The 27,592-nt window shown below is 37.5% G+C and overlaps 1 protein-coding gene across 13 annotated transcripts in view; it reads right to left on the bottom strand.

Annotated features, from left to right (window-relative positions):
• The window catches only part of ADGRL2 (adhesion G protein-coupled receptor L2), a 619,307-nt gene that overhangs the window by 590,936 nt on the left and 779 nt on the right, over positions 1 to 27,592 (bottom strand). The window lies entirely within an intron of this gene.

The following is a 27,592-nucleotide window of genomic DNA, read 5'->3' as shown; positions in this document are numbered from 1 at the left end:
TAATCCTTCTAAGGTGTTGACTGATAATCAATGTGTGATAATGACTTCAAGCAGAGGTGAGCAACCATTTTTTACAAATGCCAATTCTAGGAAAATAAATGTGTTAATAGGCCATATAAAAACAAAAAGAATACAATAAAAGTCATCTGAAATCCTAGTACTCACTGATGGCTCCATGTAAATGTTAGCAAAGTACTTTGTTTTTTGTTTGTTTGTTTGTTTTATTAAGACTTTAGGGGCGCCTGGGTGGCTCAGTCGGTTAAGCATCCGACTTCGGCTCAGGTCATGATCTCATGGTCCGTGGGTTCGAGCCCCGCGTCGGGCTCTGTGCTGACAGCTCAGAGCGTGGAGCCTGCTTCAGATTCTGTGTCTCCCTCTCTCTCTGACCCTCCTCCCCTGTTCATGCTCTGTCTCTCTCTGTCTCAAAAATAAATAAAAAACATTAAAGAAAATTAAAAAAAAAAAAAAGACTTTAGAGGAAAATATATTCATGTAACTTATCAATGTACTGGCCAGAAAATCATAACTGTAAAACCGGCATTTTTTAAAACCATGGTAATATCTGGATAAAATTGGGGAGATTGCAACATGTAAATCAATTTCTAGCCCTTCCATCCTAAAATTAGCAGTGCTTAAAAGGAATGAAATTAGTATGGTGGAAAGACTGGATCATGGGTCATAATAATAGCTAACATTGTTGAGAATTTATTTTATGTAAAAAAACTATAACCTATACTTATATGCACTATTAACGAAAGCTCACGTGATTGCTAAAATGTAGGTATTGTTTTTAGAGAGGAAGAAACCAAGACAGAGGGGAGATGAGCAATGTGCACAGTCTCACAGCCGGCAAGTGGTGGAACCAGATTGAAACCTAGGCTGGCTGGCTCCAGAACCTGTGCTTTTAACCGTATGCTATTCTGAGATATTGGGAAAGGATCCATATCTGCTGCTCCTTAAATCCCGTCGTGAAAGTTAGATCTGGAGGCTGGGATTGCAAGCAAACTCATATCCAAGCAAAATTGGATGGGGGTTACTAATAATGCATTGCGTATTCTTCTCGTGACCAGAATCTAGTATAAGGGATTCATGTTTTCATATTTTACTGTATAAATAGAGATAGTGAAATCATTTTGTAGTTTGGTTAAATTACCACACAGATTTTGCTGAACTTTTTTCGGTGAAAGAATTCTTGAAAAAAAGAAAATTGGAGATCACCGCCACTGCCATGGTGGCATCACAACCGCATGATCACGGTCAGAATTATAATGATGTATTACTATGATTGTCGAGTGCTTATTGTGAGTGAGGTGATGGGTTAGGCTCTTTACATTCACTAGGTCATTCGACACTCAGGAGATTTGTGAGGAGTAGTTACGATGGCTTCCGTTCCACTGAGGGAAATCGAAGCTTGGAGAGGTTTAGCGAATTGCCCAGGGTCTCTCCATTAGAAAGAAGTAGAGCAGAGATGTGAAGCAAAATGTGGTCACATCTGGCTTTGGCTACTTTCCTACACTGATTTCTCCACCTATCACTTCTTGTTGAGCAGGTCTTGTGCTACACCACTCTCTGAACTCATGTGGTAATACATGTCCTTCATTGATCACGGAGCACCAGGCATGTGGATCTTCTCTCTGTTCTCCAAGGGCTGTTTCTGTGGCTGCTCCTCTGAATGAGCTCTTCCTGTGTTTGCTCCTCCTCGTCACTGACATGTCGGCTCAAGGTCATCTCTTCAGAGAGGCCTTCCCAATCACCTGAGGGAGGCGCCTCACTCCACCTGAGTCGCTCTCCCTCACGTTACCTCCAAAAACTGTCCTCTAGGCACTTACTATCTAATATTAACTGGTTTATTTATGAGTTTCCCTGATTATTGAATGTCTCCACCATTTAGAATGTTTGTAAGGGCAAAGAATTGTTGATATCCCATAATATCACAGGAAGCATTTATTGCCTGAATGAAGGGACAGTGGATAAATGAGGGTTAGAAGCTCACATCTTTTCCAGGTCTGTCTGTCTGCATTCCTGACCATATTACTGGCCAACCTACCTCACACCACAGTGATCCTTGAAAACCATTGTGTTTAAGGAAAATGGTAAGGCCAGCATTTAGCCATCCTCTGCATGTGACTTTTGAGGGGAAGTGGAGCCTTATTCAATGCCCATAGATAAATTCAATTTCTTTATTGGGAGAGGTGCTGTCAAAGGCAGGAAATTTGCCAATATTTATTGAGTGCCAAAAAAATGCCAAACCTAGATTATGTTTTCATCTACTTAAAGAAAAAAAAAGTCATATTCCATCTGGCCCTTATGCTCTGCTCTGGTGTCAAATAAGTCAAGGAGATAATCATTTTTATGGAAATTGGAGAAACACAATGTGTAGGGTAGGAGGCTGTGTAGTATTAAGGAGTATGGATTATGGAGTCAAGGCTGCATCAGGTCAAAGACCAAATATGCTATAGGAGATCCTGTGAGGAAAGTCTCCTATGATCTGCAATTCACAGATGGGGAAAGTGAGGTTTAGTGAAATCAAGTAACTCGCTCAGTTAGACAGGTGATAAATGGCAAAGCTGAGACAAGGACACAGACTGATTCTAGAGCCGTGTATCTAATCATTCTGCTCTAATTTTGACATGCCTCACGATGCCATTAGAATTGAAAATATTGAGAAACGTCTATCCCAACTTATATTACTCAAATGGATCCCTGGAACATAAAGTAGATAGGAAAATTCCTGATAGATTTCAGAGTTAAAATGTACCAAGGTATGGACTATCACAGAACAATATCCTATCACTTTCCATTCAGATTGGAAGTGACATCTTTTTGCAGTGGAGGGGGCTGGCAAGGGGAACACTTAGCTCTGGAAGGTTAGGAAAGTAATGAAGTGCCTGGGGGTAAAGGCAGCTAAAAGGCTGGGTCTTCTGGTTTGATGCTGGCTTAGGCTCCAAGAATGAAACAAAAAAGGGCTCCTTGGTATTTCTCCACTTTTTCAGGCTGCCTTCTCCAAATAGGAGAGTGGGATTCATGACAGGAGCCCCAGTTGGTAATAAAAACTATGCATTTAGGTTATTTCTCTTTGAGTCCTCTATGTAGCTGGGAGATGTTAAGCAAAACCCTAACATAATAAATACCACTAAATAATTTATTCCAATATCCCTCCTTTACAGCATCATAAACAATGTCTACAGGGTCTAGAGAGGTTTCCCAACTTGCCCCAAACTATACACCTGGATGATGGTAGAATTCATTTTAGAAACTAGTTTCTTAATTCTCAGTCCACTGTTGTTTCTAGTGTTGGACTCTAAGGTCACTTCATTGTGAAACATTACAATCTCATGATGGTTCATTTTTCTCTGAGGAAAAAAACAAAACAAAACTAGAGACATACAGTTTTATGAAATAAAACAACAAAACAAGGCCTTCTGAATTCAGTGTTTTCAAATGTCATAGATAAGTCCACCTCCCTCTCTCTTTTTAAAGCAAACTTTCTTGCTTTGATGTTTTACTAGAGAAAATAAGGCAAAAGGCACTTATGTTATGGGTTTTTGGTTCAATTGCGTATGAAGTATTATTGTTATGCATTTAAAAATACCATTCCTCAGGGGTCCCTGAGTGGCTCAGTTGGTTGAGCGTCTGACTTCAGCTCAGGTCACGATTTCACGGTTTGTGGGTTCGAGCCCACATCGGGCTCTGTACTAAACTCTTGCTCAGAGCCTGGAGCCTGCTTCGGCTTCTGTGTCTCCTTCTCTCTCTGCCCTTCCCCTGCTCATGCTCTGTCTCACTCTGTCTCTCAAAAATAAATAAAAGTTAAAAAAAATTTTTTTTAATATCATTCCTTAGAGGAGTTTAACATTTTGGGTACGTTTCAAGCTTGTATAAGTTTCAAAGTCCGTGTAGCCATTCAGGTAATGGCAAACAAAAACATTCACCTGGGGTTAAACTTTATTTTCATAAGTAGGTTTGAATTTAATGTTTTTTTTTAAGTTCTTGGAATATGGATATCACTAAATCTGATGAATATAAATCGATTTGGCCCCATGAGTACTTATGACCACTTGACTGGCATATGAAAGACTATGAAAACTCTTATCAGGATTTTTATGTTTTTTACTCCCTAATCTCTGCAAAACTCTTTATTTTACTGATCAAATATACTGATAATTAAACAGGAGACTTCAGGGGTGCCTGGGTGGCTCAGTCGGTTGAGCATCCGACTTCAGCTCAGGTCATGATCTCACGGTTTGTGAGTACGAGCCCCAGGTCAGCTCTACGCTGACAGCTCAGAAGCTGGAGCCTGCTTCAGATTCTGTGTCTCATTATCTCTCTGCCCCTCCTCTGCTTGTGATCTGCTCTCTCTGTCTCTCAAAAATAAGTAAATGTAAAACAAAAAACATTTTTTTTTACACAAGAGACTTCATAATTGGGGCAAAAATTATATTATCTATCAGGAAAAAGAAAGGAGTTTGTCAGAGGAATGATTCTAGAACCTTGGATGTATATATTTATTTTGACCTCTCCCATAATAGTTCTGATACAAATTCTACGTTGTGATTTTGCACTTAAACGAAAGGTGTGGAGTTGGACAATTTTTTTTCCTTTCAGCTGGAAAGCTGCTACCATGACATCTATTGCAGTAAGCACCCCTGTGAACTGCAGAATCCATTTGTCACATTGAAATATCCAGCCTAACTTGGGCCCATGGAAATTACGTGCGCATGTGGGTGTAATAAGGATTTCACTTGTACCTAGGTCAACAGCTACAACTTAACTGGACATAAGCGACTTAGCTAATTTTGTTTGTGTGTGTATTTTCTAAAATTAAATGGCCAGTTTAATTTATATTCCAATCTGATGTCCAATCAATTGGTGAATTTACCCTGGTTAAAATGCTGTCATATAATCTTCAGGGAAGTGATATTAGGTTTTTCATCATAATGCATACTAAGCACTCACTGTTTCAACTTTTTTTTTATATTTAGTAAATGTCAATAAATCTATGGCACGTAAAAGGGCACTGCTAACATGGCAGCTATTTGATTTCTATACTTTGTCAAATATATGTACCTCTTAATTCAATAATCCTTAAAGGCAATGCTCATTGTGGTTTCCTATTCATGATACCTGACCTTTCCTTAATGTCAAACATCATTTTCCACTAGCAAGGGAATAAAGTATATTATTTATATAAAGCTAATAATTATTTGGGGAAAATAAATATAACATAGAGGCAATAATGGTGAAAAAGATGAGCACTTATTCACTGCTCTATTATGCCTGTGACTTGATATATTCTCGCCTATATTTTTACAGCCTGGATACCAAGGTCTCAAAATATAAAGAAAAGATACACCCACAAATGGTCAAAATTTACCCAATCATTATTTCAGAGCTGAATTAGTAACATGAGTTAATTCCAAAACCATCCCCATTACTTACAAATGTAAAAACTCTCTCTAACTTATTTATTGTCATTAGCATTCTTAGATGTTTCTTATTATGCAGGGCAGTTCCATACTACTTGATTTTTTAAAAGAAATTAAATGAGAAATGAGTATAGGGACATTAAGGGATCTAAATGTCAAAAATCTTTTTTAACTGATGTTTTGGTTTGGTGTAGATGTAAGGTAAAATACTCATTGTCATCAAATATTAATTGAGAGCATACAGTTTACCAGGCCCTGTGCCAGGCACTGTGGGACATGCAAATAAGTTTAAAACATGGTTCCAGCATTCATGAAATGTAGGATTTAGTCATGTACTTACTTATCAACAAAATTAATCTATGTTGTGAAACTTAAAAAAATTTTTTTAATGTTTTATTTATTTTTGAGACAGAGAGAGACAGAGCATGAACAGGGGAGGGGCAGAGAGAGAGGGAGACACAGAATCTGAAACGGGCTCCGGGCTCTGAGCTGTCAGCACAGAGCCTGACGTGGGGCTCGAACTCACAAACTGAGAGACCATGACCTTAACCCAGGGCTTAATCATGACATGAGCTGAAATCACAAGTCGGACACTCAATTGACTGAGCCACCCAGGCGCCCCTATATTATTTTCTAATCATAAAAGTAATACAAACTTATTTTAGAAAATATAAAAACTAGGTAGAGCCACCACTCAGAGGCAAACATTCTAGAGTATTTCCTCCAAAACTTTATTTATTTGTTTATTTATTTTTGAGACAGAGAGAGACAGAGCATGAACGGGGGAGGGCCAGAGAGAGAGGGAGACACAGAATCTGAAACGGGCTCCAGGCTCTGAGCAGTCAGCACAGAGCCCGACGCGGGGCTCGAACTCAGGGACCGCCAGACCATGACCTGAGCCGAAGTCGGATGCTTTAACCGACTGAGCCACCCAAGCGCCCCTATGTTGTGAAACTTTAAAACGTTACCAATAACCGTTAGGAACATGTGTTCTCAGTTCTGTAAGAACACCCTTTGAGCAACCCTTACATGTTTTCTCAGATGCACATAGCAAGTAGTAATAAATGCAGACTTTACACACTGCTACAGGGTGCAGATGTCAGCCTTCAAAGGTGTGAAACCGTTCTTTCCAGGACACGATTAGAATACATTTGTTGTTGACTGATACATCTGTTGGCAGCGGGTAGCAATGATGATCAGGTATGCCATGTGTTAACAGCTTCTGTGTACTTTAATGGTAATGGCGTGGTATACTAGGAAAGATCCGTTAATTTGACTGAATTTTAAAGATATCCCAGCTTAAAATAACATTTGACCGAAGTACATCCAAACTCTCCAGATGACTAACCCCTGCAGTGTTCTCTGACTCTGATCAAGTAAGAGACCTCAGATATTTTTGGATTACGTTTCGGTAAATTAGAGTTGCATTCTTTGTATGTTCCTCAGCAGGGGAATGTTCTCCAAGGAAGTGTGCAAATATGTTAACATAAAAGCGTGTGACCTCTCTTTTTTTAATCGCCTACAACCGACGGATGCCATAGACCAGGCAGCGTATCACATGTGGTTCATTCAATGGCATGTGACAGTTTTAGAAATCTCTTTGAATTAATCCTTATTGGGTCAGTATTTGAGATTATCTTCTGACCCTATTTTTCCTTAAAACATCAGCATATTTCAGATATTTTTGGTCATACTCATCATAATGATGGATGCTAAACATGGTCAGGAAAATCCATATTTTAATAGTCTTTAATCTTGTGATGCTCTAGTTTATTAGCGTATGGCAAATACAGACTAGAAAGCTTTTTGGATGACCAAAAACATTGCCGTTTACTTAGGAGCAATTTAATCAAAATGAGTTTTGTTTCTATTTCACCTTAACTCAAATTAAAAACTAACCATCAGAAAAGTGAAAAACAAAAGAAGGAAATCTGCGCTAGCAGACTTCTCAGATGACAATCCGTGAAGAGCAATAAAATAATGTGCTGGTAACCATCATATTTCAGGTGAAACGGAATAAAAACATAATGTGAAACCAACAGTTTTTCTATCTGACTCTCTTAAACTTTGAAAATAAAAGTTACCTAAACCACAGATGCCTATCACCTCAAAGTTTCACAAGTAAAAACTAAGATGACACCTAAAAAAAATAGTTGGTGGTTTGAACTGTTTAGATGAAATCAAATTATTTTAAGATTGCAGTTTCTATCTAGAGCTTTTACTTCTAAAATCCAATGCTGCTCAAGCAGGCAGATAAAGCTAAAAGATCTTAGCTAACAGAATCTCCACCTGGTTTGGGGGGAAATATTTTGCTTTAGATTTGGGGTTACAGGTCCCCAAATAAGTCACCTCGAAAGCATATTGAAAGGAGCAAATTTCAAGACTGTGTGGCAACAGTCAAACAATTACCTGCCCGCCTTATACATATCATCCTTCTCTTCTTAAGTAAGAGAATCCCTATATTGTTGGGAACAGCAATGTCTATGTCCACAAAACTACCTTCCAGCCTCTTTTCAAAATAAGGGTGGATAATGAGATATAAATATGAGTTTTAGGCATGTGATGGTAGGGGTGATCTGAGAGGAATGCACTAGGATGATCCTACAGGTCCTTTTCCCCTTGCCCTTTTGGTGTTTGGAAAAAAGAATGTAATGGCGAGAGCATTAGTGCTCCATTGCAAACAGGAGAGAAACTTAAAGAAAGAAAGCCAGCATGCAGCCTGGCAGTGCAGAAACAACAGGAACATGGGTGACTTGTAAATGGAGCCACCAAACTACTCATGGGCAGACTAACTCCAGACTCTTTTTGCATGAAAAAATATATATTAGCTGGCTAAAGCCACTATTAATTCGGTTTTACATTATAAGCAACTAGACCCAATCCTAATATAGATTGATAGATCCTCTATAGATCACGTAAAATGTCATTTACTAGCAAATAAGAAAGGAAATAAAAACCTTATTTAAATAGTCCAGGTAAAGGGCAGACTATAAAATGATAATTAAGTACGTCTGTACCCTTTGATGTTTTGAGTCAATGCTGTCAAATAGCATCTTCTCTGTGTGTGAGAAGCACAGAGGGCGTCCAGAGATAGCTTATTGTTGAATTTGGTAGATATAGATATTGAAATTGCGGTGATCTTTATCCCCGGGTAGCTAGCCATGTAAAGTATTGAAGTTTTGTTCTCTTCTGTTATCTGAGTGGAAAGATGTGATGTTTACCTTGGCTGATTACTAAATTATGTCTTTATGGTATGCCTAACCAATACAGTTTGAATACCATGAATTCACTCCATAGTAAGTTTTCCAAGATAGTATACAGATTTATTAAATAGAAACTGTAGTTCATGAAACTAGACATTATCAGGGTAAAGTAGACCAAAAAAAGGAAATGTCATTCAGCTTCCAATCTTACACTAAGGCTTCATTGTTACCTTTTTTTGGGGGTGGGGGGGTGGGGTGAGAAGTTGACTTTCGTGTTTACAAACCTCTGAGATTTAAGATTAAATCAGGTTTCCTTTTCAGGGGGGGTAACAAAATATTTCCTTTATGCTTTAATGGTAGAATTCTTCTGGTGTCAATGAAGATCTTAACATTTGAGTTTCTCAGAAGTCTTCCGTCCAATGAAAAATATGAGTTCACTTTTCTTTGGATTAAGATTATAGCCACTTAACATGAGGCCATGGAGCATGTGGTTGACAGGGAGTCTTCTCCTTTGACGTTTACTGGGAAGAAATGTTGGTGCTAAGTCTCTTTTGAAAATGAAGACTTGAAAGCTGTGATATCCTACAAATGCTCTCTACGTTCAGTGCAAGATAGTAAGCTTGTTCTCTGGGACACAACTTTATGAAAGCCTTTTTGTTTTTTGTAAAGTGTGTAGATGTTGCAAAAAAGGGCTTTTATTTTATTTATTTATTTTTTAAATGTTTTATTTATTCTTGAGAGAAAGAGAGACAGAGCATGAGTGAGGGAAGGGCAGAGCAAGAGAGGGACACAGATTCGGAAACAGGCTCCAGGCTCTGAGCTGTCAGCACAGAGCCCGACGCGGGGCCCGAACTCATGAGCTGAGCTCTGAGATCATGACCTGAGTCAGAGTCGGACGCTCAACTGACTGAGCCACCCAGGCGCCCTGCAAAAAAGTGATTTTAGCCACTGTGGTGCAGGGTCAACTGGGGACCGTCAAACTACTTCCCTGGGTTATTCAAATCTAACACCGAGCAAGATAATAGCTCAAGAAGCAACTAATGAGCCTTGTCCACAGTACTGAGATCGTGTATCAGGAGGACCCATACATTTTAAGCAGCCTTTGTATTGATTCACAACTCTTTCAAAGTTTAAAACCAGGCTACGTTGTATACAAGAGCAAAGTCATAGAACAATGATCGTTTAACATACAGAGGGCATGACATTTGATTATATCTAAGCTTCTTCAAATGCCAAGAAGAATCTGGAGAAAGATATTTGATATTGACTTTTAAAAGGTCCACATAGATAAAATTAATAAATCTTATTAAAGTTTATTTTAGAGATATTGATTTTAAAGTAGAAATGCACCCACAAAGAAAGTCCCATGATAAAGGCTAATGTGTAAATTCCTTTAAAACCCATAGTTACTGTAATTATATGGAGCATTTTACAAGCAACCAGGGACTTCTTTGGATAGATGACTGAAATTTAATCAGTTTCTGGCACAGGCTGCTTTTCTTTCCCACCTCAGATTTCTAAAGCACTATTTCTAGGGCAGACCTGTTCAGATAGTGAACCTTTATTATCACATTTGATCTGTCTTTGAGCACTTTCCAAAAGAAAGGCTTCCACAGATCTCCTAGAAGATAAAGCCACGGGATGATTTTTCTCAGTAGCGCATGTTCTTCCTCCCGCCCTATTCCATTCTCAGAAAACTTAATTCACCTCTACAGTCTGGATTTGATAATCACGTGGAGTATTATGTATGAAATGCATAAAACATCGATGTGCTAATGTCGCCACCGGAGACTATCAGATGAAGAAATAGGCATATCCCTTTGTACTCCTGGACATAAGTGTTTGCCCTCAACCTTTTTAAAAAACAGCTCATTTCATTTCTAAGCATTTTAGGTTTTATTTATATCAAGTGGCCTAGACCTGCCAGTCTGCTGAAGGGAAATCGGAGTTTGACAGTTTTTTTTTAGGCAAGGAGGAACCGGAAGAATAATCACAAACGCTAACCGTGAAAATTAGGCTGCCTCTGGAGTTTATGTTTTACAAGTATGAAATCACTCAGTTTATCTCCCAGATGATTTAAACATATCTGATTATTTCTGATGGTTCAAGGTGTAATGGTCTGAAAGTCTAAATAGAATTCTTAGACTCACCTTTATTAAAACCTGAGGATCTGAAGATATAACTGTCTGGATTGATTACTATATTTCTGCTGTGGAGAAAAATAACAGCCCTGAGTCACTGCTTGTTGTTCACATCTTCATTAATGCGCTTAATACATTTCTGTCCTTAGAGCAAATTAATTTTTTTTTACTTCTTTTATATTATAGTTCACTTAAACTTAGATTCTTTGAACGTAGCTGGACTGCAGTGTGACATCTGAGTTCTAGAGATCAATTGATAGTTGTTAAAGATCATGAAGAATGGCCCATTAAAACAGTTAGTATATGACAAATAACAACGTTTGTGTTTAGTGTGGAAATTTATCAACTAGACAGAGCACTTATTCCTGAGAACCGAACGAAAGTCTACTTGAACCAACTTATTAATCAGTCAGTGCCCTAGTCTTAACAGACTGTCTTATTAAAGAGCTCTAGATATATTAAAATTGAACTCTAATGTGATAGGTACTATCCCTGAACCACAATCACAGAGTACACAATTATTAGTGAAGGCTAAAGTCTATGAAAAAGAAAAATAAGCATTTGTGCCCCCTACCCCCCCCCCCCCCACCCGAGGACTGAGATGTTTTGCAATCTCTGGCTCTGCTTAGGTACAGTGTCTATCATGGGATTCTGGCTATGTGGCCAATTCGTTCCCTCACTCTCCACATAATGCAGGATCACACAGCAAGTTATTCTGACAAACCTATTGACAGTGTGATCTTTCTACCTGTATATATACAGGAATGGTCTTAAGTTTACAAAGCTTTTTCAGAAGGGAGAATAAATGAAGCATACCGATGGGGGCAGGGGGAGAAGAGATTGTTCTGGCTGCCAAATGGCATTCATTCTCTAGGTGAGAGCCCTAGAAGAAATCATCATAGCTTCTCATTCCCTGGGGAGTCTGTGAGGGTAGATGCCCATAGGAGCTGTGAGTCATCGGGTTGAGTGCTCATGACAACTGGGTGGATACCATCTCAAATGACAATGCCAGTCAGAAGGTATTGATTGTCTGGGAGTGCTGGGTGGAAAAGGACGCTTGAGGCTAAGCGTAAGTACAGCAAGAAAGCAAGCCATAATAAATTAGTGACATTTGCATAAGGAGGATTTAGGATCATCACAGAAGAGAAGTCTCAGATTCTAACCTTTGCAGTACACTTCTGGCATGGCGCTGACCTTCACTTACCCAAAAGGGAAAGTGTGTGCACTTCAGTTAACAGCCAATGGCTGCTCGATGCAATCAATAACCCTTCTGGTAGAAAGGTGCCAGGTACATGCCCAATAGCAATCAGCAATGAAATGGTTTACTAAACACCTGCAGTGACCTAAGTGAGAATCCTCTTTGTTTTCTTCTCAAGGTTTTAAAACCTGATTCCTGGAATTGAACACAACAGTATTGAAAGAGACCAAAGTCCTGTAGACATTTCCTGTAGAGTTTGGTCTCTGCCAGTATAGCTACTGTGAAGGGCAACTTATCCCATTCCAAGACAGTCTTCACTTTTTTAGATAGTCTAGTTCTTAAAAATTCTTCTTTCATGGACTGAGTTGAAACTGACCTTCTGGCAAATCTGACATTGTGGTTGCAGATCTGTTTTTTTGAAGAAAACAAAATAATTCTGCTCTCTCTTCTGCCTGACAATTCACCAGAGATTCACCCAATTAATATGAAAATTGTCTTTATGGTTTTTGTTGATGTTGTTTAACAATTGATCCTGCTTCTCAAACTTACTGTTCCCAAGCCAAGGCACTTGAACTTCAGCTTTAAAGTTTCTTCACTTCTCAGTAATTAATCTACTTACTCATATCGGACAGTAGGGATTTTCCTCAGTACCACATTTTGTTTTCCGTGCCCACATTCAATCCATCATCAAATTCACTTGATATTACCTCCAAAATGTCTCTGAATCTCTCTTTGTTATTCAGTCTTCTTTTCCGGTGAAAGTCAAATGACCTTGATCTCTTGCCTCTTCCACTGCGATAGCCTCTGAAGTAGATCCTTTACCACCTTTAGCCCCTCCCCGGTACATTATCCACACAAAGCCAGAGTGATCTTTATGAAAGGCAGATCTCCTTACCTTAGTCTTTGTGGCAATCTTCCCATAACTACCCCTGGCACATGGAATAGAAGACTTAATGTGTCTTCAAAGGGCTACAAGCTGGCCCCTCTTTCTTCTCACACTGTTCTTCCTTCTTTATTCATACATTCTAATCACCCTTTCCTCTTTCCATTCCTCAATTTTGCTAAGTTCTTTTCCTCCCTGGGGCTTTGATTATGAGACTTTGCCTACGCCATTATCATTGTTTGGAAGGAAGCCTTCCCTCCCTCCTCCCCCACCTTTATTTATGTGATTTAAATGTCACGTCTTCAGAGAGTCTTCCCAATTAGATCAGTTTATTTATTTTTTCATTGTTGCTTTTCCTTTCCTTTCTTATCACTATTTGCTATCTAATGTTCATTTGTATGACTATTTAAAGTCTTGTCACCTCCTCTTGATTTTAAAGTCCATTAATTAAGGGATAAAAATAAAAGATCAGTTCCTTGTTAATTTTCTCTATTTACCTTACACTTAAGCACAGTATTTGTAACAGGGTGTCAATAAATATTTGTTGAAAGATATCTTTATCAACGATTTCTTACATTTTCCTTAGTCTTCTCTTTTCTGGCCAAACATTTTGGGTCCTTACAATTTCTCATATGACATAGTTTTCAAACTCCATTTCATCTTGGACACATTTTTTGACACATTGTGTTTTTCAATTTTCTGCTTTAAATATGGAGGACTAATTGCAATATGTTAGATGTGATCTAATAATTAGAGAATTTAATGGAACTATTCTTTCCAATGTCCTTCTTACAATGCCCATTAATTTAGCCTAAGGTGGTGGTATGCTTTTTTAGCAGCCGGATCTCACCATTGGTGCATATTAAACTTGTGATTAACTAAAATCCATAAATCTTTTTCTCCCTAAGTTTCCTAGCTAGTGAGCTTCATTTTAAGTTGTTCATTTAATGTTTTTAACTGATGTTCAGAATGATCATTTATTTATCTTGTGCTAAGTTATGTTTATTGTCACATAGGGTGCTGATTAGCCTTTTCATGTTAGTCTCATGTGTAGTCTGGATAAGCATATTTTATTTGTTCACGGTCAATGTAGAAAAAGCAAGCTTTGTGTTTTAGCCCTTCCTCATCCCATGTGGGGGTCAAGGATGTCACTATTTGATTTATTATATATTAAAATTATATATATATATTAGCTCATTAAATAAAAATATATTAAATATATATATAATATATGTACATAAAATTATGTAATATAGGGGCACCTGGGTGGCTTAGTCAGTTAAGTGTCTGACTTCGGCTCAGGTCATGATCTCGCGTTTTGTGAGTCTGAGCCCTGCATCAGGCTCTGTGCTGACAGCTCAGAGCCTGGAGCCTGCTTCGGATTCTGTGTCTCCCTCTCTCTTTGCCCCTCCCTCGCTCTCTCTTGCGCGCAAGCACGCACACGTGCTCTCTTTCTCTCTCTCTCCCTGTCTCAAAAATAAATAAACATTAAAAAAAATAAAAACATTACGTAATATGTATCATGGACATATGTAACATAATTCATATTTTTTCATGTTTTTAAGTAGGCTCCATGCACAGTGTAGAGCCTAATGTGGGGCTTGAATTCATGACCCCAAGATCGAGACCTGAGCTGAGATCAAGAGTCAGATGCCCAACCGACTGAGCTATCCAGGCTCCCCGATTCATATAAATTTTAATAAACTTATTTTAAGTTTTAAACAAATTTTAGCATTTGCTTTTTAAAATACAATAGTGAAAGGGTAGTAGTCCATTCAAATATATAGGCAAAATCATTTTATTTCTTTAAGTTTTGAAACAAGTGTTATGCCTCAATTATTTTAAAATTAATTAAAAACAAAAAGTTAAAATTGTTGAAGGTTAACCATAACTGCATCCTATGAAGAAGTTCAGCTATGTATGTTTATATAAAGATTAAAAGAATAATTCCAAGAAAAATTTGACCTAGAAGGTCCAGAAAACAAAATGGTACATAGGTCTTATTTTCCTCTTTAACTATTACCTTATTCCAAGAAATAAAATTAATGATTTCAATAAAAACTCGTGATAATTGGACTCATGATTATTTTAGCCTCTATAGAACCACTCCCTAGAAACATTCATTATTCCAGTTCCATTCAAAAACATTTGCTGAGCTCAAACTCTATGATCAGCCTTGTAGAAATGCTATTCTCAGATACTCTGGCCTGTTGGGGTCAGAGGAGGGGAAATAGATGACATTCTCCTAGTTTGACAAGAAACTTACATATTTCACAGCCTCTCTCTCTCTCTCTCTCTCTCTTTTAATGTTTATTTTTCATTTTTGAGGAAGAGAGGGACAGTGGGGGAGGGGCAGAGACAAGGGGAACAGAGGATCTGAAGTGGGCTCAATGCTGACAGTCCCCTGCCTGATGGGAATGGGGCTCGAGCTCAAGAACCGCAAGATCATGACCTGAGCCAAAGTCAGAAGCTCAACTGACTGAGCCACCCAGGTGCCCCTTTACAGCCTCTCTTAAATGTGATGCCCCTCATTAGAAAACAAACAAACAAACAAACAAACAAACAAAAAGCTGGGTTTTTTATTTACAATTAAGTTCTTCTGGTGTGCCATGTGAAGACACGGAGGTGTAGAACAAAATGCCGTTGGATTTACTAGAGAAGTGCAAGTCTGGAACTCACTCTTAAAAATTCTTTCAAACATACTTGCAAACAACAACTTAACATTGATAGGGGATAAAATGAATGTTCGATGCAACAGAAGGATGGAAGTAGGAGAGAGCAGAAAGATAACATTAGAGAATGAATTATGACCGCAGCAAAGAAAACCACTAAGAGAATCTCTTTTATAAAATTTTTCTAATATAAATCCATTTTTAAGTTGCAGAAGTGTTATTAGGTATATTTCCCAGATTATAAAAGAAATCCTGGATTTATAGTGCCCTACCATTGCTGTTATTAGGAGTGTGGTTACTTCTATAACTACTACTTTTGTTGGTAATAGACATCATTTATTGAGCTGACTTCTTGTGTCTAAGGGCACATAAAAATTCTTTTTTTTAAATATTTCACTTATCTACACAGCAATCATGTGAGGTGTTAGTAGATGTTAGTATTGTTCTCATTCTACAGATGAACAAAACTTGCTGAAGGTCTTAAGTTTCTACATGGCAGAGCCAGCAATGGAACATAAATCTTTCTGGGTCTAAAGGCTCTTAATCTTTAAGCTCTATGAAAGTAGATTTTTTGTAACGTATCCAAATTAGCTGCTTGGGCTGACACTTATTAATCAGAGAATTACTAGATTTTGACTTCACTCTTTTTCTCTTTGTGAAATAATAAAAGTGCACAGGATTGCCAAATGCAGAGTTATCAATATTACTTTTGAAAGATGTAACAATTGATGTAAAGGCAGTTCTGGATTCTCATTGATTAATGTTAATCAATGTTAACCGATCACTTAATATTCACTTGTACAGATGTATCTTTATAATTTGATACTGTTATTGACCATGTTTATAACGCAAAACACAGAGACCAAGACAAAAACATAAGACAGAGAACGGTGAAGCAAAAGCATCCATGTTATTTAGATATGGACAGTGGTCTTCCCTATTTTATTGCAAGTATAGTATTTGGCATATTAAGTACAAATAGTCATTAAAGCTTGGGAAATTTACTAAAGGGAATTTACAAGTGTGCTTCACTTACATATGTGTATATATATGATAGTGTATTGGAGTGCCTTCATTAAAATGTATCCCTTATTGAAAAAAATATTTATACTTGCAACCATGCCATGTTTCATACATACATGATTGTGTTTAAAACACATCCAGCTATATATAGCTGGATATAATATGAATAATTACACAGGCAAGATATTTTTAAAAAAAGAGTTATGCTTTTAAGCCAGCAACTACAATTTATATATTTAATCCACAACTCCTGAAATAGTATCTTTGGTGCTATTTAAGCTAAACCCAAAGGCCCTGTACAGTATTGTTTCTAGAGATAAGCTTAATTTCACACAACAACAAGTCTTAATAGGACAGTTATGTTCTTTCCACAAACCATGCTGGATGTTAGCAATAAAAAACAGTATAATTTTCAAGAGATTTATAGTCGAGGATGGGATACAGAAAAGCATATTAATCAAGTTTAGAGGGATATAGCAGTGTGATTACACAAAGGAGTGTAATCATAATCAGATGACAAACCAGCAGAGCTTATCAGAATGCAGTGACTGACCCGAGGGTTCTGAGGGATGAAGAGAAGTTAGCCAGATGCAGGTCAGGATGATGTAGTGTTGGGGTATGGGAAATGAGATACTATAGAGTTGAGAAACATAATGAAGAAACATCTCCCTCTTCCTTACAAGAGAGGGCTTTTCATCCTCAAGGCTATTGACATTTGGGACAGGATAATCTTTTGCTGTGGAAGGCTATCCTGTGCATTTAGCAGCATGCCTGACCTCTACCGGCTAGATGTTAGTAATACCAACATCCACCTCTCTCCACCAACCCCGAAGAAACATGTCTCCAGATAGTACCAAATGCCTCTTGGGAAGTAAAATCATCCCTCATGGAGAACTCCTTCTGTAAGCAAAAAGAGAGATAACTGTCTTTGGGCACTAGATGAACTTGCTAATCCACACTAACAGAAAAAGGGCAAATCATATTTGCATTTTCCCAATTTGCTCTCTAGATGCCCTAAATTAGGATGTGTGAGAGACAGTTATCTGGTTTTCTTATTTACTACTCAACAACCTGGGACCTAGTATTTACAATTTAGGGACTGACTATTTCTAGGTATGAGTGTAGGTATATACACATACGTACACTACAGAGACATAAATTGGAGCATTTCTGATTTGGCCCTGATTTTTAATGACTATCTAGCTTTCATTCTTATATCTTATCAGAAAAAAGAAACAACTGAATATACTTACCAGAATATATTATATGTATTCTGGCATAAATAAGAGTTGAATCAACTCTACAGATACCATGATACTACATGAATTACAAGAGTCTCCTTAAAGGTTGAACATCTGTTTAGTGAAGTTTGATTACACTCCTCTTTAAAGAAAGAATAAGCCATGAAAATGATAAAATTTGATTGGCTTAAAACACAATATATCCAACTTTAATCATTTTCTAAATCCAAAGATATTTTTAGATGAAAGCAAAGGAGGTCATTTCCAAATCATTTTGTGAAACTTAAGCCTACCCAGAGGAAAGGTAATTTTGTTTGATCCTGAACATCAAGTGAATTTGTTCACCAAACCATTTGTTCCAAAAGGTAATTAAAATAATGTAAAATTGATCCAATATATGTTTAACAAAATTAACTAATTATAATCTGCTTAAGCCATTTAACCTTTATAGTTCCTATAAAAATGTTTGATTTTCCTTGGAAAAATAAACAACGTGCTTTAAAGAGGTGGTGTCTCCTTGTCTATCTTTCTTTCTTCTTCTTCTTCTTCCTTTTTTTTTTTTTTTGATGTATGATCTTCTGTTAAGATGCCAATATAGCAAATGGAGTAGACAAATAAGGGAGGGGGATTAAGATTTCCTCTTAAGTCAAGAGCACAGGCAAAAAGAGAAAGAAATATTTTAAGATGATCAATTCAGACTCTTCACTTTTTGGTAGTAAGTTCTGTTCCACTAAGCGTTGATGTTAACACCTCAGTACTCAACGTCAAATTTCCAAACATATATGAAAAGTCTACCAATTTTTCCTCCTTCAGGTATTCAGATTGATTTATGGGCCAAACAAATATCCACCTGCATCTTAGCATTTGTTTGTTCTCAACTACTTTCTATTTATTCAAGTCATTGTCAAACTACCTTAAAAGGTTCACCAAATTGACAAAGCCTAATTGTCTGCCCCTGGCTACACTTATTTTATACATATCCATTCTAATCACAGACGGAAACACCGAGTAGATGTCAAGATGTGGAAGGGTTTAGAGGGACTCTTAAGTGTTCTGTGAGAGGTATAAAATAGTTATGTAAGAGAAGAAATGTGCTGTGACAGCTCCATCTTTTAAAAAGGGTGGAAGAACGAGGAACTAGCTCAGGGAAAAACGGTAGAGTAACCATAGGTCCTCAGGGACTTCCTAATCCACAGCTGTCTATTATTAATTCATTATAATGTACTCCTTTATTTTGGAGATAAAATTGTCATTTATGTCACTCCTAAAACCAAATGACATTATAAAAGACACCTAATGGTAAAAGTAGTAACAGAAGGAACTGTCACTGCTACGCAGAGACAAACAAGTTAGACATTGGGGGAAAAAAATCTGCGAATATTTTCGATCACAGTGAAGCAAGTCGCCCATTATACTGAGGTTAATTTGTTGACTCATGATTTCCACTTAGCCAATGATATTGAATCACATGAACAAACCTCTACATCTAATCAGATTTTTTTAATTGAATTGTGACCTTTAATCCACCTTCTTCTTGATTATGAATGACAGTGACCTTTATCTAATTTAAAACAGACACTCTGATGCAAAAATATGCAAACTACACATGTAAATTCTGAATCAAACTGAAGGTGTGCATAATCTACAGGGGAGAAATTATTTCAGAAGACATTTATATTAAGGACGAATGAGGTATTTGAGAGTTAAGTGAATTAGTCAGCATATGAATGATTGGTCAGAAGAGTTGCAAAGACCAAAATGCTGTTTATATTTTCTCAGCTTCTATTTAGAAAACTAAAATGTCAATATACATATCAATTTTTATTATTCTACTCAGCATTCTATGGCATTCAGGAAATGATCATATGTAATAAAGTCAGACAGAATTATTTTTCAGAGGGGTCGGCACACTGTGCCTGAATATTCAATCCATTTTCATTTCGATTCATTTTCTGCTGCACAAAAACCTGGTGAAATTCAGACGTGGCATGTGAGGCACGTTGACTTCCTCATACTGTTTCATCTCATTAAACAAAAACTTTGTGCCCAATAGCAGCTGGCAGTCAGTGGCATTTGTAGGATATATTTAGAAACTACTACCTCAAGGATAAAAGTGAAAAGAATAAAAGAAGCATGTATGCATCGAGAATTGGTCAACATCCTATACCAGACCTATTTCCTTGATTCCCCTTCTTCGCACTGGCTCTTTCCTTTTTTCTGGGGATTAACGCAAACGGTTCCGAGCCGACACGAATGAGGGCAAACCCCGTCCTGGACACAAACTAAAACGCAGGCTAATCCTGTAACCCACTCTCCCCTCTCTTGAACTTGTCAATTTACATTTTTGTTTTCTACATGTACAAAAACACCAGAATGTAAGCATATCGCATATGCCTAAAACACATGATCCACATGTCTGCATTTTATTACACAGATACACATGTATATGGGTTTACATACAATGAAGCTTATGCCACAGCAGGAGGCCATGGAGAGCATTTTGCTGTCAAACCCCACCAAACTGTACCTGGAACGAGAATGTACTTTCCCGGATAACACCAGGGGGTTGTCAGATTGCTATATCTCAAATAAACAGATTTATCTTGACAGATAATCAGCATTTTGCACTGCCTAATACGTGTTTATCTTCCACTATTGACATAATTACACTAAAAGTGCACTTAATATAATCTTTCATAGGAAATTAAACAGGTTTTAATGATATACTTATAATGGATTGGGACAGAGTTGAGGGAGAGAAATATCGATACTAGATGTTTTGGGAGAACACATACATGAGGCAATGACGAGGGGATCAATGAACATCAGGAAAAATCAATGACAGTCTGTGTTTAAGGAATTCATTTACATAGTTTCCAAAGAAATCGGAAAATCCTACAAAGCTGTGAAACGTCCTCCTGATTTTCTCATGTCCCCATGCTTTTTCTTTTCTTTTTTTTCTGACGTGGGCTCTCTGCTCATCTCACACGCACGCACAAAGAGCTAAAAATCGGAGTCCTCTTAGGAGGGATTTTATATTAGACTAATCCCTAGTCAATCCTTCCAAAAGTTCTCAATCTGGCTTTTGAATGTTGGTACTGGAAATTCAGAGTGACGCACAGAACCTACTCAGAAGGAATTCAGCAAACTTTGCTGCGAGTGCCAATTACAGAAATGCCTGGGAGCACTGACCTGCCGGCCACTTAAAAAGCTGTAGAAATTAACACATGTTGGTCATTAGGCATCAGGCCTTAAGGATATTGTCAGGACCCGAGAAGCAGAAGTAGGCGAAAATAGTAATTTTAATCAAAATTACAGATATAACCCCTAGCATAAGAAGCATCTTTCTTTGAGCATTTGCTATTCATGGTTATGACTGGCCTCACCGCCATAAGACAAGACCTGAGAATTTTAAGTATCATGATCTTCAGATACTATGTTAGTAACAGTATCAGTGCTTTGCTGTCCCATGAATCTCTTTTCTTTTTTTTCGGCTACAGATTAAAATTAAGCCATTAAACATCCAAACGCTTATGTCCATGCGAGGGATCCAGGGTAATGTAAGTTTGATTTTGGGCAGAAAACAAACTGAATATGGGGAAGTCTTTTCAAAAGTCTTCCATAAGCTCAGCATTGTTTGGGGTATGTAGCAGACATTATTTAGTTTTTTTACTATAAAACTGAGAAACATGAAAGTGCATTTTTTTTTAATTTCTAGTTTACAGATAAGGAAGCTGTAACTTAGAGAAATTAAATACTATTGCCAATCGCTGGGGTTCCAACCCAGGACTGTCTGTCTGAAGCTAGTGCTCTTTCTGTTTCATTACGCTTCCTCTCTAAATTCAGTTCACAAGATTTTAAATGCTTTTGTTTTTTGTCTTCCAATAAGGATGTTGACTCTAAAGTGTGGTCCTCTATCTTCTTCATTAATTAGAAAAACGCATGTACAGTCACCTTCACCGAGTCCAACAAAATCCCGGTGGCCAGCAAGCAATGGCTTTTCATTTGCTAACAGAAGAAGCTCACAAATAGTCTTTACCATCTCCATGGCTAAGAGCAGAAAAATGAAATGACCAAGTGCTGAGACCATCACATGCCCGTAGCATGAGTCCAGAGCACTGGGGTCAGTGAGGAGGGGCAGCCATGTGGTTAGAGCCTTCACAGAGAATCTTCTGAAGAACTGGGAGATTTTTATTTCCCCTGCGTTCTGGGACCCAGAAGCGGATAGACGGGAACCTACTTCCTCCCCAAACTGTTTCTCCTGTTTCACTTCTAGCAGCACTGCTTCCTGAAACCTGTGTCTAAATCCACGTATTCCAGCCTTTTTCCAGGAGCATGCTGGCTGACAATCGCACCTTTGAAGCTGCCCACTCCTCTGACAGGCTCCGTCCTCACCCTGCTTAGGTGTTGATGTCTGTCTGCCTGAGTAATACCGGATTTTGCCAAATTCCTTCCAGAATTTGATTTATGGTTGTAAACTCTCTGTGTGGGATTTCTTATTGGATTGACTGTTTTGCAGTTTGCCTTAAAACTCACCTTATATCTTCTTTGCTTTCATGCTTACTTAGGACCCCAACCCCGCTTAGTATATCATTCAGAGGGAGACAAACTTCAGGTCAATGAATAATTTCTCTTCGAGATTAATCACTTTTTTCTAGTCCTCTTATAGTGTATGGAGATTTAGCGATAGGAGTTACAAAGCTGTAAACTGTCGTCCATGAGAAACGTCAAGGTCTGAATTCTTTAAAATCTTCAAAACCCTTCTCTCCTCAAGGATCAAGACATGTCTCCCTTCCTCATTCTTTCACCATCTTTTGCCCTATTTCTCTTTGTCTTTTTCATTTGTCTCCTGCTTTCACCTTTCACCTTACTTCTCCCATCATTTGCCTTCACCTTTAAGTTCCAAACTTAGAAATCATATATATATATATATATACATATATATATATATCATATATATGCCATATATCATGTATGTATAGATATAGGTATAATTTTTATCTACTGAAATAATCTCTTTTCCAGTAGCTATTCTTTAAACCTGAGCACATGTAAACTGTCATATGCAGTCACAGCATGGGTCCGGTGTCTGGAATACAGCAAAGTCTTAAGAAATGTTTTGAATGGATAGATGTTCCTTGTCTTGCCCTTGAGACAAATTAATATATATATATATATATATACACACATATATATGTATATATATATATATATACACATATATATATGTATATATGTATATATCCTAAGCTAACTAGATATTAAAAAATTCAATCCATCATTCAAATATTAATCAAGACTACTCTCTGGCCCTCACACTGAGCCAAGTTCTACAAAGGACACAGAATACATATGATTTTTACCCTTAAGTAGTTTATAAGCTACTCAGCATATAAGAGTATGACCCATAAACAACCAGGGAAATATGAGAAAGAACGCAGAGGCTGACTTGTGTAATGTATACAGTAGGTGCTGTGACGATACAAAGAAGAGGTCTCAGGGACTGTGGGTAGGGCACTTAATTAATATTTCTGGAAGAAGATTGATAGAAAAGTAATGTATGTAACAACAGCTGTAAGCAAACAGACTTTCCAATCCTAGTTTAAGGCTTTTTACAGGTATTGGCTTTGTTTTCCAAACTATAGATCTTATTCGCCCATGAAGTTTTGTTTTTGAGCTTGGATATGTGGCTAACTGTCCAGTTAACACATTTGAGGATTAATTTATCTGGGTATTTTTTGCTCATATCACAAGCTTTCCACAGTGAGCAAAATCTTTGGATTTTATTTTTAATTTCAGAAAAGTGACATCTTTTTAGATAGGAAATTGAATTATGACGCTGAAGAACTTAGCAACAAGGGACACATTCTTCAAATGGTTTTAGGTCAGTTTTAACTTCTTTGACTGTTTATATCAACACGTAGCTCATAGCCACCAAGTTCTGTTCTCCTCCTGCCCCCTCTTTTTCTTTCAAAGTAGGAATATCATCCAAGTAATGGAGAAATCGAATCTGAAAGGAATGTCTCGCAGGCTAAGGAACTCACTCAGCAAGAGATGATGGGAGGGTAAGCTCAAATTTAAATTAATGCCCAACCTTTCCCGTACCAATGGTCGATGTTGAACTTAGCTAATCCGGGCAAAACTGATATATTAAAATAACTTTAAAGATAGGTTCTCAGCCTTTCTGCCTGCCAGCAGATAGGGGTTCTGGATATATAGGGCAGTCCATCTGCCTGATACTTCAAATAAGATCTAAAAAGAATGCTGGTATCACAGAATGGCATCAAAATTGTTTTTCATTCGTTACTAGAGAAATGTGTAGTTTGCTCAATTGCTACTGACCCATGTTCCCCACATTCTGCCACTTGATTATGTTTTGGTGCTGTTCAGACTTTTGTTTACATTACATACTGGATATTCGAAGGTCAAATGAACACAGTGTTTGAATCGGATTCCTGTGAGTTACATGTATAATAGTTCATCTTTTCACACCGCACAGAAAAACAGTGGGAGACAGTTCAAGCTATCCCAAATAAACAGACAGAAGTAAAGCCACAAATGCTCCCCTGTATGGGCCTGTTCTTGCTCATTTCTCCTTAAGGAGGTGACACCTTCTAACACAAGGACAGATAACTATTTCAGTGTTTCAGAGTCCGACCGTTTAAAGATGCATTTTCACTTCAGTATTTTTTCCATTTGTTTTCTTTATCTGCTTTTCTAATGTGCTGGTACATTTCAACTTGGGAAATTTTCATTCACATGCACCCAATAGAAAGAAAGGCAAGGGAGAAGGCTTCCTTTCACTACCCAGGAGATTTTGAAGAATGATATGACAAGACAGAAGAATGTATTTTTTTCTGATGGGAACAGTTGTTTGCATGAAAATTTTAATTGTTACCAGAACTTCAATGGAGTTGCAAGGAAAGGTAGTTAAAGCCTCAGGTTAATTTCCATCGTTACCAAGCACTTTACACCACTGAAGAATTCCAAACGTATAAAGAGACGTCAATCTTGTTCTTTAGACAGAAAAAAATAAATAAAATAAGAAGTAAAGGTGGGGGCAGCGCTTCTAAGGCTGTCAGTAGACAAGTCAGTCAATTACAGATCTGATTTTAGTTCTTAACTCCTTGAGGTAAGTGGCAAATGTTCTGTAGGGTTCTTGGCATGCATTAAATGAAACAACTAAGGAACAAAAACAAAACAAAAGAAAAAAACCTTCTGCTACAATGGTACTACAGATAAAGTAAAGAGCTATGATGAGAGTTGAAAAATCAGAATCGGACATGTCAGTCAAGACCACAAATGGGTAAATACAAACACTTTGGCTACTGGTGGGTAGTATCCTTATTACATACAGTTATCTGAGCTTGTTAGTCAGGGAGGCATTGTTGTGTGATGTTTTGAAGCCAGTATCCGAATAAATGGATGCAAATCCCAGTCCTACGACAACTGTGCAGCCTTGACTAACTTACTGGACCTCCCTATACCTTGATGTCTTGATCTACGAAATGAAGATGATGGTTCTCTAGACCTCACAGTGTCGTGCAGATTAAATTAATACAGATAAACCAATTAGTATCTGCTGAGTTTTCACTTAAATTTATGATCACGCCACACACAGCAATAAGTTTCAAGATTTAGAAAATATGTATGGCATGCTACACGCCTTCTTGAGAAATTTTGCATGTCTACAGATGATATAGGCATTGAATGTCTGCTGATGAAGCACATCATTTTCCCTCAAGCAGGGACGCAAGTTTCTCTGGCACCTCTGAACACTCCTGAAGTTAGAGAACTTATTAACACCCTCCATGGCATCCCTTTAAGATGATAATTTATCTTTTTAACTGCGCTCAGTAAAACCAGCAGAAAAGAGCCAGGTGGGAGTAACAACATGGTATTATATACAGCTACAAGGTTTACCAGTTCTATAGATTCTGCTGCAAGGCACACTAAAATGGAGTAAAATGTAACTTATCTTGAACTGTTGCTTGAATGAGTTACTAGAGGAATGGCAAGTTTACAGATGAAGCAAAAGAAACCCAGAGTTAAAGGCTGTGACCATTTTATTTAGGATGCACAGTAAAAGCTAACTCAAGGCATACAGGTTATTGGGTCTTCGGAGAGTTTCCTAGGAGGTTGACAAACAAATGGGAAATTCTATAAGATATGTGATTTTGAAATAACTGTGAAATGATGGGTTGACATTCCGTGGGGGAAATGCCGTCATACCTATCAGCTGCTGGTAATTTGGCTGAAAAGGGAATGCCTAGTAGTTTGCATTTTCCCTCTCCCCAAAAGATCTCCCTGGCCACTTTTTATATCTATCCTCAGCTTGACTGCTGACAGAGTACTGCATGGCGTTCCTTTGTTCTGAAAGGGCATCCTTCGGTTTCGCACTAGTGTGAAGTTCCCACAACCAGGCGATCTCACACACCTTTCCATCTGTTAAGGTTTTCCTGTGTCGGGTACCCTTCTCAAACTCGTTTTGAATATGAAAGAATCACCCTCTACCATTAGTGAGGAATCCATTTCTTTCCCTGTAATACTGAAGATATGAATGGAATCCTCCAGTGAGACAGTGTCTGGGAAGGAGATATTCATGGGCAACTACATGATTCGAATAGATACATTCAATTAGCCCTTCCTGGGAAGCCTCAGTTTACTTTACCACTGAGTATTTCAAAGAGTTTTAAGGAAATTCTAATTACTGCATAAAAAAGAAGTCCAATTCTTCTTCTCTCACTGCGTAGGGCTTTTATTACCCACTGCTATAAAACATATATCTTTTTTTTTTTCTGTTGCTATCCTAGCAGACTAGCCTGCATACCAATAGGATCACTAAAATGCCACGAAGCAGAACATATTCATCTGTTAAATTCTATGTACAGTAACCTAACAAATGCCAGAGACAGAAAGATTGCCCTCTGCACAGTAATACTTGTGTAGATGTCTTCTTTATGTTAACAATGACAGGGCTTCATGCCTTGTACTGTACTCAAAAATCAGAGTGCATTTTTTTTTTCAGTAGAGGAGTCTGTATCAAAAAGAAAAAGAACTGCACATTTCTGGCACTGAGATATTTTATGTGGATAATAAATTTTTTCCCTTGAACTCCACTAACTACAAGTATCTACCTGGAAGATGAAATCTAAGATTTATGTCATCAGAACTATTCAGTATACCAGAGGATCATTTTTTCTTCTTTTCAGGACTGTCAACTTTGTTTACTGTTTATGTTCAATTCTATGCCATACAAGAGATTAAATAGTCTTGTCGTAGCTACAAGTCAAAGCTTCGTAGAAAAATAAGGTAATAAATGTAAAATTATATTAATAAGGAGGGCGTTCAAAGACATATTACATTATTGAAAACTAAATTGTAACTGGAACGTTATAATTATATTTGTACTAATCAAAAAGAGATTTTTGAGTCTATGATTTTATGACATGTAGTATGTTTTAAGATTGAAATGACGAAGGAATGATTAAAATATTATTACGAGTAACTTCAAGGAAACACATATGAAGTAATGTAAGCCCAGAAATTGCCTTCATAAATCAGCATGTATATTGTCAAATCTGTTAGCCTCTTACGTGCATTTTTAATCTAAACGTAACCATTTGGCTATCAAAATCAGTCTTAAAAAATGACATCAAACAGTGTTATACAAACATAAGCTTTTTTGTTAGGCTTGCAACATTAAACTTTTTTATAATCTAATTTCAACCTCAAAACAATAAATAATCGCCTGTACAATCACAGTAACTGAATCCTAACTAATTATAATACTTCTGCATAGCCTAGT

This window comes from Acinonyx jubatus, chromosome C1 (assembly GCF_027475565.1).
Source record: "Acinonyx jubatus isolate Ajub_Pintada_27869175 chromosome C1, VMU_Ajub_asm_v1.0, whole genome shotgun sequence".
Lineage (NCBI taxonomy): Eukaryota > Metazoa > Chordata > Mammalia > Carnivora > Felidae > Acinonyx > Acinonyx jubatus.
The sequence above is the reverse complement of the archived record's forward strand: the minus strand, read 5'-3'. Positions and strand labels throughout refer to the sequence as shown.